Source organism: Phascolarctos cinereus, unplaced genomic scaffold (assembly GCF_003287225.1).
Source record: "Phascolarctos cinereus isolate Bilbo 61053 unplaced genomic scaffold, phaCin_HiC Scaffold_8;HRSCAF=390, whole genome shotgun sequence".
Taxonomy (NCBI): Eukaryota; Metazoa; Chordata; class Mammalia; order Diprotodontia; family Phascolarctidae; genus Phascolarctos; species Phascolarctos cinereus.
Genome location: NW_027556291.1, coordinates 52983615 through 53000714, shown reverse-complemented (window position 1 = coordinate 53000714; position 17100 = coordinate 52983615). Strand labels below are relative to the sequence as shown.

At 40.2% G+C, this 17100-nt stretch overlaps 1 long non-coding RNA gene across 2 annotated transcripts; it reads left to right on the top strand.

Annotated features, from left to right (window-relative positions):
* Window positions 1-687: 687 nt before the first annotated feature.
* On the top strand, window positions 688-16354 carry LOC110200035 (uncharacterized). 2 transcript variants are annotated; one of them, XR_002322148.2, is made up of 6 exons: window positions 688-1022; window positions 1116-1179; window positions 5100-5170; window positions 5954-6079; window positions 7367-7474; window positions 10236-16354. It is a non-coding gene; the product is annotated as an uncharacterized LOC110200035 (long non-coding RNA). The 2 variants fall into 2 exon arrangements; XR_013483514.1 differs by having other exon boundaries at window positions 688-1179.
* The last annotated feature ends 746 nt before the right edge of the window (window positions 16355-17100 follow it).

Genomic DNA, 17100 nt, shown 5'->3' with positions numbered 1-17100 from the left:
CCTACCCACCCTTTCTCAGTCAGATACACGTTTTTGTACGTCAGTTTCTAAGGATGACAACAACATTGCCTTTTCTATAACTTTGGCTTTTAGCTATAAATTATCTATCTTTTATGTAAGACCTCTTCCAGAACTCACTGAATAAATAACACTGGCTCGGGATATAGATAGTGAGTAGATGCCCTCTTGGCATCTCCCTACTTATCTTATGTTTCATTTCTCTATTAGCAATTTTAAATATGTCCTTTAAAATCTAGAGATCATTCTTCTTGTTGGAAGAAAGTAAAGCATGTATTAAGGAAGAGCAGAGAGTTCTTCTGATCATCTCTGCTATGTGAAATTAGAGCTGAGTAGTTCTGTCTTCAGTCAATTGTTATTGTTCCATCCACGGTGAGCACTAGTCCAAGTAAGTCTCATTTCTCCAATTCAATCACAAAATCCTCAACATTTTCTGAATTTTTTATATCCCTTCTCACTCTTCTACCCCCTCCACCTCCAATTTTGCACATTGCTGGGTACATAATAAGTATTCTGTAAAGATTTTTTTTCATTGAATTGAAATAGTTTTTCTTAGTTTTGTGATTGTTTGAAACTTAGAAAATATTTTAAGGAGGTTTTTGCTTAATTTGCATAGCAGATAATTAACTGGGAGAGTACCAAATTTGTCCTTTTTTTTTTTTGCAGGTGTGTGGCATTGGAACAACTTGGTTTCTAGTTACCTCATGGAATAATTCTAATTTATGATTTGGAAGAAGAAGCTTTATACAAAGCATCCACAACTTATGCAAGCATCTACAGCTTTTCCTTTTCCCAATTGGGGATTGGCCTTCAAAACTGGTCTTCAGAAGCTCCTTGAAAGTCAGTCCATTTTATTCTATGACCATGTCTTCATGATACACAGCAGTATTGAGTCTCTCAGGCCATTTGGACAATTCAGTGAAGACAAAGCAAACTGGTTGCTTGAATTAAAAGGCTGATTGGTTGGTTGAAGGCCAGCTTCATCAGAGTGGTTGAAATAATGGGTATGTATAAACCCAACTTTGGAATTCCACTATCAGTACTTGTCTTCACCTTTTACTTAGCTAACTGGGGTCATTTTTCTTATATATCTGCAGGTTCAGATTCACTTACGTCTGGCAATCAGGAAGAGCAAGAAAATGGAACTGCATTGATCCTGAGGTAATTCATTCATTTATTCATTCAAAAACATTTATTTCACTTATTTCTTAAAATTAAAATATTTTTCAATTAATAATTAAGTTTATGGGGAAAGATGCTAAGTTTCATTTCAGACATGTTGAATAAAAGCTACCAGTGGATCATCTGTATGGGGATATCTAACAAGCAGTTTTTTGTCATATTAAAAATAACCATTCCAAGATGGTTTCAGAAAAACCTGGGAAGACTTGTATGAACTGATGCAAAGCAAAGTGAACAGAACCAGGAAAACAATGTATATATATGTATATATATGTGTGTGTGTGTGTGTGTGTGTGTGTGTATCTATCTATCTCAATAGCAATATTGTAAAAATAATAAACTTTGAAAAACTTGGTAAGTCTGTTGAACACGATGACTAACATGATTCCAAAAGATTCATGATGAAACATGCTGTGCACCTCCAGCTACAGAACTGATAGACTCAGAGCACAGATTAAAATGTGTTTTCTTCTGTTTCTTTCTTTTTCTTTGAAACATGGCTAAAGCAGAAATTTGTTTTGCACAACACTATACATATTTGTAATAGGTTCTGTTTTTTTTGCCTTCTCAGTGGGTAGGGAAGGGACAGAGGAGGGAGAGAATTTGGAACTGAAAATAAAATTGAATTAAAATAAAATAATAAAATAACTATTTTTGTTAACTAGAAAAAGTTCCTTCTACATCTGTGCTTTATAGTTTTTAGCATAAATGACTGTTGTACTTGATAAAGGGTTTCTATACACTTCTTTTTATAATTAAGTTGGTGAGGTACATTTTTCGGTCTATACCCTATTGGTAAAGGAACTCCTGATAAAGAAACTTCCTCTAGCAGTGGAACTTCTCAGCAACATATAGTGATAGAGAATTCTCTGGGGGCAGTGAGAGATTGAGTGACATGCCCAAGGTCACACAGCAGGTATGTGTCAGAGGAGGGACATGAACCCAGGTCTTTATGGCTCTCTCCATTATGCCACATTTCCTCTCATAGACATTTATACTCTCAATCAATTCAACTCTAATGTCATTCAGTCCAGTCACTTGGGAGTGTTCTCTATGGGCCAAGATAGTACATGGATTGTCTAAGTCTTAAACTTTTCAGTTAGCTGTTGTCATGTCATATAAGCATTCAAATCCCACTGGCCTCTGCTGATCAAAACCAGACAGAACTGGCTCTTCATCATGTAAAAAAAGGTGGTATAAAATGTAAGGAGCTTTTAAAAAAGAGATTTTCAACACAATCCATTTCCCTCATTAAAATATGGGTCTTTTGTAAGGGCACCATTACCTAGGAAATTGACAACGCAGGTAAAGTCAGTAACAATGTATTCTTCCCCTTTTAAGCTAAATGACTTCAACTCATCTCAAACACAATTAGTAAATGTTAGTCTTGCCTTGAATAAATCTCATTATGTGAATTTGCATACATTAGCACATGACTTAAACAGACAAAGGCTGGTGAAATTATTGATTTCATGTGTAATTCTTTTTAATATTTGCTACTAGCCTAATCAAGCTGCCTACATTTCTCCCTTTTTAGGGATTTCTCTTAACAGAACACAATTATTCCACTTTTTTGGTTGTGTAACTCTAAAGTGGATAAATAAAAAGCTGAGAAAATGATCTTGGATTGAAGAGGGCAATATGAAAATGTGCTGATCCAAGTTTTCTGACCTTATTTCAGGTGCCATTAGCAATTTAATTAACCAGGGTCCCATTTTACATATTACATATCTGTTGTCAGTTACTTCATTTGTTTATTGGAACCAAAGGTCACCTGCCTCCATTTGAGTCATTAAAGCCAGCATATAATAATAATATGCTGGAATCTCAAGAGTGTGTGCAAGGTCCTAGTCTTGGCCAATCTATGATATTGAAAGTAATAATCTAAGCACAAGGTTGCTTTGGGAGGTAGTGGGTTCTTCCTCCTTGGAGATCTTCACCCAAAAGGTGACTGACCACTTTCCGACCACTTGATGGTATGCAGTGCTTCTTTAATTGTGGGTTGCAACCCCATATGGGGTCAGATGCCCTGAAGGGGTTATGAGTAGAAAAAGTTTAAGAAGCCCTGAAGGAGCTTCTCATTCAGGTATGGTTTGGACTAGATGGCTGCCAAGGTCCCTCCTTGCTCTGAGAGTCTGTGATTGGTGGGAGAAGCATCTCACACAGGATAACATAGCAGCACAGAAGCCAATGGTGAGATGGACAAGCCTTGGGCTTGCCTTGTATTCTTGCAGCCCGTTTTTCTGTTTGCCTGTATCCACTCCCCCATAGCCTACCTCCTTCCTCTCCCTGCCTTAGATCGGCAGCTCCTCTATTGCAGCTGGCTGGTTTGTGTTTAGACTGTTGCTAGGCTCAGCTGTCTCCAAGGAGACCTGTTTGAGTGCTTGCTATTTCAAGTGTCTGGCTACAGCTGCCAGGCCATTTAACCCTGCCTTCCTGCTCATAGTTTGGCAAGACTAGCACGTGATCCTCTTTGTGTCATTTCTCCTGTTTAAAATCCTAGGTACTGTGCTCAGAAAGAGGGTGCTGTACCCACAGAAACCATTGCCTCTTTCTGAGGAACAGAATTTCTTGAAAAGGGGAGTTTCTGTCTCTCATTGCCTAATCCCACTGAGTTTCTCCAAGAAAGTTCTGGAGTCAGAGAAACTGGGTTCCAATTCTGCATCTGATTCTTACTAACTGTGGGACCTGCAGCAGGCCACTTCACCTTTCCTGGGTCTCAGTTTCATTCTCTATAAAATAGAGATAATAATGCTGATGCTCTTCGATTTCACCCCCAGAACAGTGCTTGGCTCATAGTGATCAATACTTGTTGACTGATTGGCAATAATTACTCAGATTTACATAACACCTTAAAGTTTGTAAAGCATTTTACGTTTTATACATCACTCTCACCACTCTGTGAGGACCCGGAGGCTCAGAGGGTTAAGTGCTTTGTTCATGATCACATAGCTAGTAAGGACAAAGGGATTCAAAGCTGGGGCTCTTGAAGCTGCAAGTCCAGCCTTCCTCCCACTTCCCCACCATTCTCCCATCCCCTCCCCAGCTTTATGCCCCTGGAGCCCTCCTAGCTTATTACTTCTCCATTTTCTCATAGCTAATCAGTTTCCATATCCTACCAATTTTCCCCCTGAACTCAGGCCGGGTCCTGCCTTTGTGAATTCCCCATGCCAATGACAAAGCATTCTTAGTTAATCATCGAAGTAGGTATCCTAAAGACCTCTCCTTTGATAGGCTAATTTCACTGACTACTTTTAAAGTAAGAAAACAAGATTGCTTAAAATATATCCTATAATCCACACTCTAGCCCCCAGTCCTTTTAATCTGAATTAATGATGTTGGACTATGTTTGAAAAAGAAGGGGTTGGCAGCTTCATTCATTCATTCATTCATTCATTCATTCATTCATTCATTCAACAAACATTTAGAAGTGACTTTTATGTGTGAGGCCCTTGCTGGGTGAGGAGGAAGGTACAAAGATGGGTGTGGTGTTTTTTTCCTCAAGGCACTTACAGTCTAATTGGGGTGGTTAGATCTGAGATCTCCTTGATTTGATGAGTTACCTCCAAGAATAATGACAGTCCATCCATAGTCTATGCCTTCCCAACGTTTTTTTCCATAACCTCCCATAAATTTCCCACACAGAGTCCCCCCCCCCAACCCCCTGTGCAAGATTAGGGATGTACACAGATAAATAAATAAATAAACTACAGCTAAGAATAAGCATGTAAGAGGATTAAACAGTGCTATGAGATCAGATAAGGAAGTTAATTTAGAATTTTAATATTTTGAAATTCTAAAGCTTACTAACACCAAATAAAACAAGCCTTTCCAAATACACAGTAGAACAGCAAAAGAAGATTGTATATAAAACTGAGAATTTCTGTTGTTAATTATAGGATTGAAAGTGGGAAAGGACTTTCCAATTCATCTAGTTCAACACCTTCATTCAACAGATGAAGAAAATGAGGTGCTGTTTTATGTCTTAATAACTTAACATATTTGGTAGTTTAATTATTTAAGATTCTTTCACTTTTTTTTTAGTTTTGTGAGTTTTGAATAAAACATTTTAAATTTTATTTTATTAAGACAGAGCATGCTGTCATGCATTGTGTGTGTGTGTGTAACAATTTCTGGATTGACACTCTCTTTGACTTGGTAGTGAAGGTGCTTTTGCTTGGCCACCTCAGCCACTTGATCTATCTCATTCGACTTTTTCTTGTGGGATTACACCAAAACTGTTGTGTCTGTATCAAGACATTGTTCTTTGGATGATCCTGAGCCTAGGATTACAAATGTAATTCTTTTAGTCACTGAGTAACAGTTGATGAAAGTTCAAAGTGGCTGCAGTGATGTATAGCACAAGGTGGGGTTATGTTGAATTTTAATAAAAAACATTAATATTTTAAAATTTTAAACAATTAACATTTCAAAATTTTTGGGTAAGTTTGTAGCATTGAGATTTCTGAAGTTCTTGAAGCTTCAAAACTGTACTTTTGGGACACCCTGCATATACACACACACATATATATATATGTATGTGTATATATATATATATATATATATATATATATATACACATATGTATATATATACATACACACATGTATGTACACACACCAATGGATGACTCTATAGCTTGACCATCCAACTGCATAGTATAGTCTTAATAATAGACATTCTTCCTCTACTCAGTTTTTCCTCTGTGAATGGTTAGGTCAGACTTTTTTGATTACTTAATGATCTCTTCCAGGAGTTTCAGAAGAATTCTGCTGCAACAGGCAAAATGTCATATCTGAAGAGGAGTGGAAGACTACGTCATCGATAGAAAATTCTCTTTCATCTTGGAGCCTGTGCTGGATCCTGGAGCTTGGCAGTGGTGAGCACCTTTGGAGAGCATACCTCTCTGTTTTATATTTTGCCTGTTATTTATCATCTGAGAGTTGTTGAACATGGCTATCTGTGTTGTTATACCTTTCAGAGAATCTTACTTACCTTTGATAAACACCTGTTTGAAGGAGAGTCTTTCAGGCAGTGTTTTGCTCTGTCAAACCAAATGCTCTTTTATATTACACAAACAATAAGCACAGTGGGAGCTTGTATTCTCTATATGTTTTGGTCTATAGTGTGATGGTAACAATGTAGTCACTATGGAATCTTTGTTCCAAAAGCCTATTCCTTACAAATACCTTCATTGAAGATGCCTCCAATAGATGATGTCTATAAAAATGTTATATAAATGGGAGAAGAGGCATATGGGTTTGTAGTTGTTGGTGTTCCTTTTCATATATATAATTTTTTGCTCTTTAGGAGTATTTCATTGCATTGTTATGCCACAATTTATTCAGCCATTTGCCAGTTTGTAGCTACCTATTTTGTTCCCAGTTTTTTCCTTGCAACCTGAAAAAGTGCTGCCTTGAATTTTTTTGTTATATATGGTGCCATTCTTTGTGTCTTTGACCTCCTCAGGGCATACGCCCAGTAGTGGAACCTCTAGGTCAAAAGGTGTGAGCAGTTTAGAGATTTCTATGGCAGAATTCCAAATGATTTTCCACAATGGTCAAAACACGTCACAGCTCCACTGACAGCATATTAATACATCTTTTCTCCCACAGCTTCTCCAGCACAGATCATTTCTGTCTTTTATCATTCTTGACAATTCAAGGCCCATGACATAAAAACTCAATTGTGTCCTTCTCTAGCCACCCTTTATTTGACTTATGCATGTCTTTCCTAAAATGTGGTCCCCTGAACTGAGCACAGCATTCTATTTTTTTAACTATTTTTTTTTTTGGCAAGGCAGTTGGGGTTAAATGACTTGCCCAGGGTTACATAGCTATTAAGTGTCAAGTGTCTGGTCTGAGACCAGATTTAAACTCAGATCCTCCTGACTCCAGGACCAATGCTCTATCCATTGCGCCACCTAGCTGCCCCAAGCACAGCATTCTAGATCTAAGTCTGACAATAATAACAACAGTAATAATAACTATCATTTATTTACTGTGTTCTAGGCACTATGCTAAGTGCTTTACAATTATGATCTCATTTGATCTAGGACAAGATATAGTTGGGTCTTTAAGAAGTGCATAGTAGAGCAGGACAAGGACAAGGTATAATAGGACTCTTAACTTTCATAGTCCTTGACATGCTGTCTCTCTTAATGCAGCCCAAGACATCACTGGCTCTGACTGCCATATCACACCTCCTTATTCTACAGAGAAAGAAGCTGAAGCCCAGAGAGAAGTTTGATGATTTACCTCAGGTCTCCTACATAGTAAGTGCTGGGAAGCAAGTCCAGGTCTTGACTCTGAATCAATCCAGTTCCTTTCCACTCCTCCACATTGCCTCTCATTGGAAAGCTCCATTTTCTTCTTTCATTCACCATGGTTTTTATTCCTAGCCCAACTTGGCAGAGCTGACAAGGCCCATCCTCTATTCCAGTAGCTCTGTCACAATATTTGCTGCCTAAAGGCCTGACTTACTCCTGCCTAATGAATGTGCTTTGTTGTTAATGCTCAGAAAATGGGCCATTGAGGTCCTGCTTAATTAGGGCCAGCTTGAGATCTAAAAGAGGGGAGGAGTGGTAGGGGAATAAATAGCTCATGCCTAGGGAGAAAGGGGGAGAGGGAAGCAGGCAGCAAGGCAAATGTTTGCCTTGGATGGTAGAATAATGGGTCCAGGTCATTGCTTCACTGTTTTCCTTGTCTAATCAAAGGTGACTTTGTTCTTATTCGTTGCATTCTGGGCTCAAAGCCTTTCATTTTGTAGAGGAGGAGGCAGAGGCCTCGAGAGGATAATGGATTTGTCTAAGGTCACACAGTTAATATAGGGGATTAACCAACCAATCACCAGGCTTTTATTAAGTGACTTCTATTCTCTCCCCTTAGAATATAAACTCCTTGAGGGAAAGGATTGTTTTTGATTTTTCTTTGTATCCCCAGTGCCTCGCAGAGGGCCTAAAGTATAGTAGGTACTTAATAAATACTTGTTGAGTTACTGGTATGTGCAAGCCTTGTGTTAGCTGTTGGGGATGCAGAGACAAATAAAACAGTCCCTTTTCTCAAGGCGTTTACATTCTATGAGAGGAGATAATATGTAAACATCTAATGATTTCAAATCATATACAAGGAAAATGCAAAGTAATTGGGAGGGGGGCTCACCAACAAACCACTTTAGTATCTTTGCCGAGAAAACCCTGAATAAGGTCACAAAGAGTCAGACGTGCCTGAAACGACTGAACAACAAAAAGCAGCTCAGGGAAGGCCTCATGAAGAAGATGGAACCTATGGATTTTAAGAGTTAGAGGTGAGGAGAGAGTGCATTCCAGGTATGGGCAACCATCTTGGTAGAGGGAAGGAGACAGAAAATGTATAGCAAACTATGAGAAGGTCACTTTGGTGGGACCACAGATTGTATGAATAGGAGTAATGTAGAATAAGTTGGAAAGGTTGTGAAGGGGAATGGAATGTCCAGACCTCTGCTTTAGGAATAACACCTTTTGTGTGGTTGGATTAGAGAGGACCAATTAGAGAGGACTTGAGGCCAGGCAACTGGTGGGGAGGCTATTGCCTTTTTTTTTTACCTTGTTTTAAAAAAATCATGTAGGAGTATTAGATGTCAAGTTCAAAATAGTACCTTATGTTCTAAGGTCCTTCCCAATTCTGACATCCCATGTTCTCTGTTCTAAGGCCCTCCCCGGTTCTGCAATTCCATGGTCTCTGTTCTAAGATGCCTCCCATCTCTGGCATTCCATGGTCCCCTGAGGAGAGAGGAAATAGAGAAGGAAGAGGATAAAAGGAAGGGAGCAATGGGGAGAGTAGGCAAAGGGAAGGGACCATTGGGGAAGAAAGAGGGATAAAACAAAGGAAAGGTACCACTGAAGAGGGAGAAGAGACACAGAAGGAAGGGATTACTGAGAGGGAAAAAAGGAAGAAAATAATGGGAGGGAAGAGGCCATTGGGGATGGGCAGTTGGTGTCATGGCAGGTAGGACGCTGCCTCAGACATATATGCTGGTTTGACCTCAGATGAATCTTTTAGCCTCATTCAGCCTCGGTTTCCTCCACTATGAAATCACGAGGTAGGTTTGACAACTTCTCAAATCCTTTCCAGCTCTCTGATGCTATGAGTGACATAAAGAGAAGGGAAAATCCCCATGAGAATGAGGTTGTAGGAGGGAGACAGAGTTAACAGGCAAAAGACCCTTGAGAAAGGAAGAGAGGCACAGGGAAAGGACTGATATAGGTCCTTTCCCTTAAGGGAGAGTGGTGTCAAGGGAATGAGGCAGCTAGAACTCCATGTGGAGAGAGGACTTACTGTACTTGAAGTCTCAGTGACCTGATACAGATCTTGACTCACAGATTGACTGGCTGTGTTACTCTGGGCAATTCACTGAAACTCTCTGACTCAGTTACTTTTATTCTAATATGATGAGATTGGGCTCAATGGCCTTTAAAGTCTCTTCAAGCTCCAAGTCTACGATTCTGTGACTATGATATGGACAAAAGGAAATACCACTTGGTCTGGGCTAGAGGGAGAGAGACTGAAAGAGAGAAGAAGATTTTTGAGGAGGTCAGAGAGAAAGTTCGACTGTGGCTAGAGGAAAGGGAGAAAATCAAAGGGAAGGACAATTGGGGGTGGAGGAAAGATGCAAAAGGTTAGGTGGAGAGACAAAGAGACAGAGAGGGAGAAAAAGTCACACACAGAGAACAAGAAACAGGGATGAGAAATAGAGAGAGGGGAAGAGAGAATATACCCAGGAAAAGAATGTTTGGTTGAATTGATTTTCAGACCTCTTCTTTTTAATCAGCTTAGCTAAAGGCTTATCAATTTTAATAATATTTTCAAAGAAACAACTTTTAGTTTAATTGATGATTTATATAGTTTTTGGCCTACAGCATATCTTTTTCCCCCTGCCTAATAATCTCCAATTTGGGGCTTATTTTAGGATTACTTATTTGTTAGCTTTCTAATTTAAAAAAAATGAATGTTCATGTCATTAATTCTCTCTTTTTATTTTGTTACTGTATGTTTTAGGACTGCAATCTTTGACCTGAGGACTGCTTTTGCTGCTTCCCACAAATATGGGTATATTGTTTCATCATTATCATTTGTTTTCACATAACTATTGTTTCTTTAGTTTGTCCTTTGACCAAATTATTATTTAGAATTTCATTATCATGTCTCCATTTGGGTTTGTGTGGAAAAGATTACTTGGTAATGGCAGTGTGAGAGAGAGAGAGAGGAGACTACTGTGGAGCAGGGGAAGAAGGTGCATGTGAAAGCCATTGGAAGGAGTAGAAGGAGGATTATAAAAGAAATGGACAATGGAAGATAGTAGGGAGACAATTGGGGGCAGTCAGGTAGCACAGTGGATAGAGTATTAGGCCTAGAGTCTGGAAGACCCCTCTTCCTGAGTTCATATCTGGCCTCAGACACTTACTACCTATGTGACCCTGGGCAAGTCACTTAACACTCTTTGCCTCAGTTTCCTCAACTGTAAAGTGATCTGGAAAAGGAAATGTCAAACCACTCCAGTATCTTTGCCAAAACCCCAAATGGGGTCACGAAGAATCTGATATGACTGAATAATAATAGAGAGGCAGTTAGGTGTCATGGTAATAGAGTACTTTAGTAGGAATTAGGAAGATCTGAGTTTGAATCCTGCTTCATAAATGTTCTAGCTGTGTAATCCTAGCCAAGTCACTTAAATTCTCTAAACCTCAGTTTTTTCTGTTCTAAAATGTGGGGACTGGACTCAGTAGCCCTTAATGTCCCTTATAGTTGTAAATATATGATAATATTGGTGACAGAGAGAGAAGGAAGTTCTCTCTGGTCAACTACCAGAGGGTGGAAGGAAAGATATTGAGAGAGAGGTACAGCTTCTAAGGAGGAAGGGAGAGGAAGAGAGAGATAAGAGAGGAAGACAGAGGTAAGGGAGAAAGAGAGAAGAAAGAGAGGGAAACGGAGAGGGAGAGAGAACACTACATGATAATAAGCAAAGGAATGAGGGAAGAGACTTTTATAAAGGAAAATGAAGAATAGAGATAAGAAACCACAGGTGAGGAAGAGATTCAAAAGGAAGAGACACTTGGCATGTATAGAACAAGCCACGTGAGTGCCATTGTGGTTAGAGCACTCCACTTGGAGTTCAGTATATTTCAATCCCATCTTAGCCACTGACAAGCTCTGCTACTCTGGAGAAGTCATTTAACCACTGTCAGCCTCAGATTTCTCCGAATTAATTTTATGGTTCTGAATTTGATGGTGTTTAATGATGCTCCAGTTCCATGATCCTCTTGATCACAGAGAGAGAAAAGCATGTCCACTTGGGATTAAGCTTGAACAGAGAGAGACAGAATTAGGGAGAATCTGGCATTGAGCATGAGAAGGAGAAAGAAGGAAGCAGCCATAGGAAACAGAAGTGTGTGCAGTGGGGGAATATGTAGAGCAAAACAGCCAGGTCTCCTAGTGGACTCTTCTTGGAAGTCAGAGTGACCTGAGTTCAAATCCTAGTTAACATTTTAATTAAATAGTTGATGCCAGGCAATTCGGTTGGAGTATATCAGCCTCTGTCTGCTCTTATACTACCATGTATTTGGATTCTGTGGTCCCTAAGGTTAATTCTAGCTCTAAATGTATGATCATCATCATGAAAGGGGGACAAAAAAAGACCAGTTATTATTGGGTGGGAATTATTGTAAGGAGACAAAGCGTTTGAGGAGAAGGGAGAAAGAAGGAGAAGTAGCAACCATGGTAGAAGAGACTATTGTGGAAGAAAATGAGGAAGAGATAAGAGACCATAGCTGAGGGAGAGATGCAAAGAGAAGGGACACCTGGCAAGAACAGTGCAATCCAGCTCGGTGTCACAGTAGTTAGAGCACTGTCCTTGGAGTTGGATCTTTGAGTTTAAATTTCACCAGAGCTGCTGACAAGCTTTGTTACCCTAGAGAAGTCACTTCACTACCGTTGGCCTCAGTTTACTTCTCATTAAATTTATTGGGCTGGATTTGGTGGGGTCTAATGACAAACCAGCTCTGAGTCTCTAGATTTCAGAGAGAGAAAAGGATGTTTACTTGTAATTAAGCTTGGAATAGAGAGTTAGGGAATAGGGAGAGGGAATCGGGCATTGAGGATGAGAAGAAGACAGAAGCAAGTATACCCAAAAAATGTAAGTTTGTGGATTGGAGGGCAGAAATATGTAGAGCAAAAGAGTGAGGTCTCCTACTGGACTCCTCTGAGTATTCTGAATGACTTGAGTCCAAATCCTATTTCACATTATTAATAAGCATTTGACCCTGGGCAATTCAGATGGAGTGTGTAAACCTCTGTTCTCTGTTATACTATAATGGAGTAGGAGTTATTGGCCCCAAGGGCTCCTCTGAGCCATAAATCCTTGATCATATTGATGATAGGGAGCAAAAGAATAGATCAGGTAATACTGAGGGGGGCATTAGAAGATGGAAAGAAAGCTTTTGAGGAGGAGATAGAGAGGAGGAGAAGGAAAGGGAGATATTGAGAGATAGAAACAGAGAAATAGAATGAGATAGTCATATATAAGTGTATATATATATACATATATAAGTATATATATGTATGTATGTATGTTAAGACAGAGACAGAGAGAGAGACAGAGAGAGAGAGGGGGGCAATGATATAGGAAGAGAAAAAGCAGAGACAGATACAGCATGAGAGACAGAGACAAACACACAGAGAACCATAAGGTAATGAGTGAGGGAGTGAGGGAAGAGACCATTATGGAGGAAAAGAGAGATGCCAAGGGAAGGGCCACCTGGCAGGTGTAGAAGAAGCCATATAGGTCTCATGGTGGTTAGAGCACTCATTCTACCACAGCTTCTGACAAGCTGTAGTACTCTGGAGAAGTCACTTAACCAGAGTCAGTCTGTTTTCTCCTCAGTAAATGTATTAAGTGTGATTTGATGGTGTCTAATGACAGACTAGATCTATGATCCTTTGGATGCCAGAGAGGGAAAAGGATGTGCACTTGGGATTAAGCTTCTAATAGAAGGGGGAAGCAGGCATTGAGGATGAGAAGGAGAAAGAAATATCCACAGTAAAGAGAAGTGTGAAGGGTGGGAGGAATATGTAGACCAAAACAGCCAGGTCTTCCTGTGGACTCTTCTTGGAAGTCAGAATGACCTGAGTTCAAATCCTAGTTAATATTCTGAATATTTGACAATTTGGGAATTTCAGTTAGAGTGTCTGAGCTTCTTTCTTCTGTTATACTATAATAGAATTGGACTCAGTGGCCCCTAGGGATAATTTTAGCTCTAAATGTATGATCATAGTCATGAAAGGGGGAAAAAAAAGACCAGTTATTATTGAGTGGAAATTAGAGTAAGGAAGCTTTTGAGGAGGAGATAGAGAGAAGGAGGAAAAAGGGAGGGAGAGAGAGAGAGAGACAGAGAGAGAGAGAGAGAGAGACAGAGAGACACAGAGAGAGACACAGAGAGACAGAGAGAGAGACAGAGAGACAGAGAGGAAGATACTGAGAGGATGAGAAAGAGGACAGACAGAGACAGACCAAGACAGAGACAGAAGTAGACAGATACAGAGGAAGATATAAAGACAGAGAGTAGCAGTGAGGTATTAATAAAGAGACAGAGAAGAGAGGGAGAGAAAACTACATGATAATGATCAGAGGAGTGATGGAAGAGACCATTATGGAGGAAAATGAGAAAGAGATAAGAGACTACAGGTGAGGGAGAGATATAGAAGGAAGGGAAACCTGTCAACTATAGGGTAAGCCAGGAAAGTGTCCTACAGGATAGAGCACTATGCTTGGAATTGACTATTTGAGCTTTGATCACACATTGGCTTCTGACAACTTTGTTATTTTGGAGAAGTTACTAAACCATTGTCAGCCTCTTTGTTGTTTAGCAAAATCATGGAGCTGGGCTTGATGGTTTCTAAGGACCCTCCAGCTCTATGATTCTCTGGTTACCAGAAAGTGAAAGTGATGTCCACTTGGCATTAATCTTGGAATAGAGAGAGATAGAGGTGTGGGGAATCTGGAATTTGGGATGAGGAGACAGAAGGAAGCATCCACAGGAAACAGAAGTGTCTGCAGTGAGGGGAGTATGTAGACTAAAACAGCTAGTTGTCCTAGAGTACTGTTCTAAGAAGTCAGAATGACCTGAGTTCAAATCCCAGTTAACATTCGGAATACATATTTGACACCATACAATTATGTTAGAGTGACAGCTTCTCTTTTCTGTTATACTATAATAGAATTGGACTCAATGGCTCCTAGGGTTAATTCCAGCTCTAAATTGTGATCATAGTCGTGAAAGGGGAAAAAGAAAAGACCATTTATTATTGGGTGGGAATTAGAATAAGGATAAAAAGCTTTTGAATAGAAGATAGAGAGGAGAAAGGAAGAGAAAAAGAGAGACAGAGAGAAAGAGACAGAGAGTGATATAGAGATAAAGATAGAGAATGGTAGTGAGGTATTAAGAGAAACCCAAAGAGAGATTCAGTAAGAGAAACAGATGAGAGAGAGACAGAGATGAAAGAGAGAGACAGAGAGAGAGATGGAGACAGAGACAGAGAGACAGAGACAGACAGAGAGACACACGCACAAAGAGAGAAACACGTGATAATGATAAAGGGAGTGAGGGAAGAATCCTTTATGGAGGAAAATGAGGAAGAAATAAGAGATCACCAGTGAGGTAAGGATGTAAAGGGAAGGGAAACCTGTCAACTATGGGGTGAGCTAGGTAGGTTTCCTATTAGATAGAGCCATATTTGGAATTGACTACTTGAGTTTAAATCCCACTATAGCTTCTGAAAAAGCTTTGTTATTTTGGAGAAGTCATTAAGCCACTGTCAGCCTCAGCTGTCATATCATTCACTCAATGGGACTGGACTTGATAGTATTTAATGACCCTCTAGCTCTATGATCCTCTAGATCTCAGAGAGAGAAAAGCATGTCCACTTGAGTTTGAGCTTGAAGTAGAGAGAGAGTTCAGTCACTCAAGATAAGAAAGACACAGAGGCAAGTGTCCACAGGAAATGGAAGTATGGGGATTGAGGGGAATATGTAGAGCAAAATAGCCAAGTCTCCTCATGGACTCTTCTTAGAAGTCAGAATGACTTGAATTCAAATCCTAGTTCACATTCAGGATAAATGTTTGACACTGGGTAATTCAGTTAGTGTGTCTAAGCCTCTTTCTGCTGTTTTAATATAATGGAGCTCGACTCAGTGACCCCAAAGCTTCCTTCCAGCTCTAAGGCTATGATCATAGTACTAATAGGAGAAAAAGAAAAGACCACTTGTTTATAGGTGGGAATTAGAGTAAGAAGAACAAGGTTTTAAGGACGTGATACAGAGGAGAAGGAGGGAGGGAGGGGAAGAGAGAGAGAGACAGAGAGAGAGAGAGAGAGAGACATAGGAGCAGAGATATAGAGAGAGTGAGAGTGAGCATTGTGGAGAGGATGAACAATAGAGGCAGGAGACCCCAGGTGAAGGAGGGATTCAAAGATAAAGGTTCCCTGAGGAAGGAGGCACAGAATTATGGAAAGAGATATGACCTTGGAGTCAAGATATTTGGGTTAGAAACCTGGTGTTCAATGACTAACTGTGTTCTCTTGGTAATTCCTGTTGCCTCTCTCAGCCTCATTTTCCTTCTGTGTAAAATGATGACACTGGACTTGGTGGCCTCTAAGGTCCTTCCAGCTCTATGAGATTATGAATGAGGTAGAGAGAAAGGAAAGCACACTTGGGATTGTAGTGAGAAGAGAGTGATGGATTTAGAGAGAAGTGTTCATTGAGGAGGAAAGAGGTATAGAGAGAAGGGACCTTTGTAGAGTGATAGAACAAAGTCTCCATGTTTAAAAAGCCCTGCTCTTGGAAGTCAACATGACCTGAGTCCAAATGCTTCCTCACACATTCTTATTAGATGTGTGACCCTGGGCAAGTCACTTAAAGTGTCTAAGCCTTTTTTTCTTCTGCCCCAAAATGATAGGCTTGGTTTCAGTGACCTCTAGAGTCCCTTCCAGCTCATGGGCAGAGGCAGGGGGATGTTTAAATGAGGGAGAGAGAACTAGAAAGGGAAGTTAGAATTTTAGACCTGGGAGGTATCTGGGAGGCAGCTCAGGGTCATTTGAGAGAGTCCTCTGGTTGGAGTGAGAAGTACTTGAGTTTGCATCTGAACTCAGTGAATTCAAAGTAGTTTTACCCCAGGTGAGTCACTTCACTTGTCTCAGCCGCAGTTTTCTCTTCTTTCAAATGCTGGGCTTGGACTTGATGGTCTCCCATTTTCCTCCAGCTATCTAGTGCTGTGAGGGCCAGACAGAAAGAAAGCTCTGGGCACCCGGTGTCACGTGTGTGTGTGTGTGTGTGTGTGTGTGTGTGTGTGTGTGTGTGTGTTGGAATGAGAACCGCCATCATTTTGCCACATCTTGATGGCCTAAAAATGTTGAAATCCCCCAAGCCCCTCGTGGCCTCATATTAGAAACTCCCCTATCCCTCTTCAAGGACAGAGTCAAAGTCTTATCCAGTGTTGTAACAAGAACTTGCTGTTCTTGGATAAGAGACCATGCATGTTTGCCCAAAATGACCTCTTTCTGAATTCTAATGGTATTTAGCCCCTTCCCCTCATCTCCTGCCCTTGAACAGAGAATGTATTCTTCTTTCACTCCGTCAGTGAGGCAGTAAACATTTCTTAACCACCTCCTCTGTGTCAGGCATCATGCTAAACACTGGAGATGTGAAGAAAGGTAAAAGGTAGTCTCTGCTGTCAAGGAGCTCCCAGTCTAACGGTAGAGACAAGAGGCCAACAACTATGTACAGACCAGATACACACGTGATTCACTGGAAGGGGAAGGCATTAGACTTAAGGGGAATTAGGAAGAACTTTGTGTAGAAGGTGGAATTTCA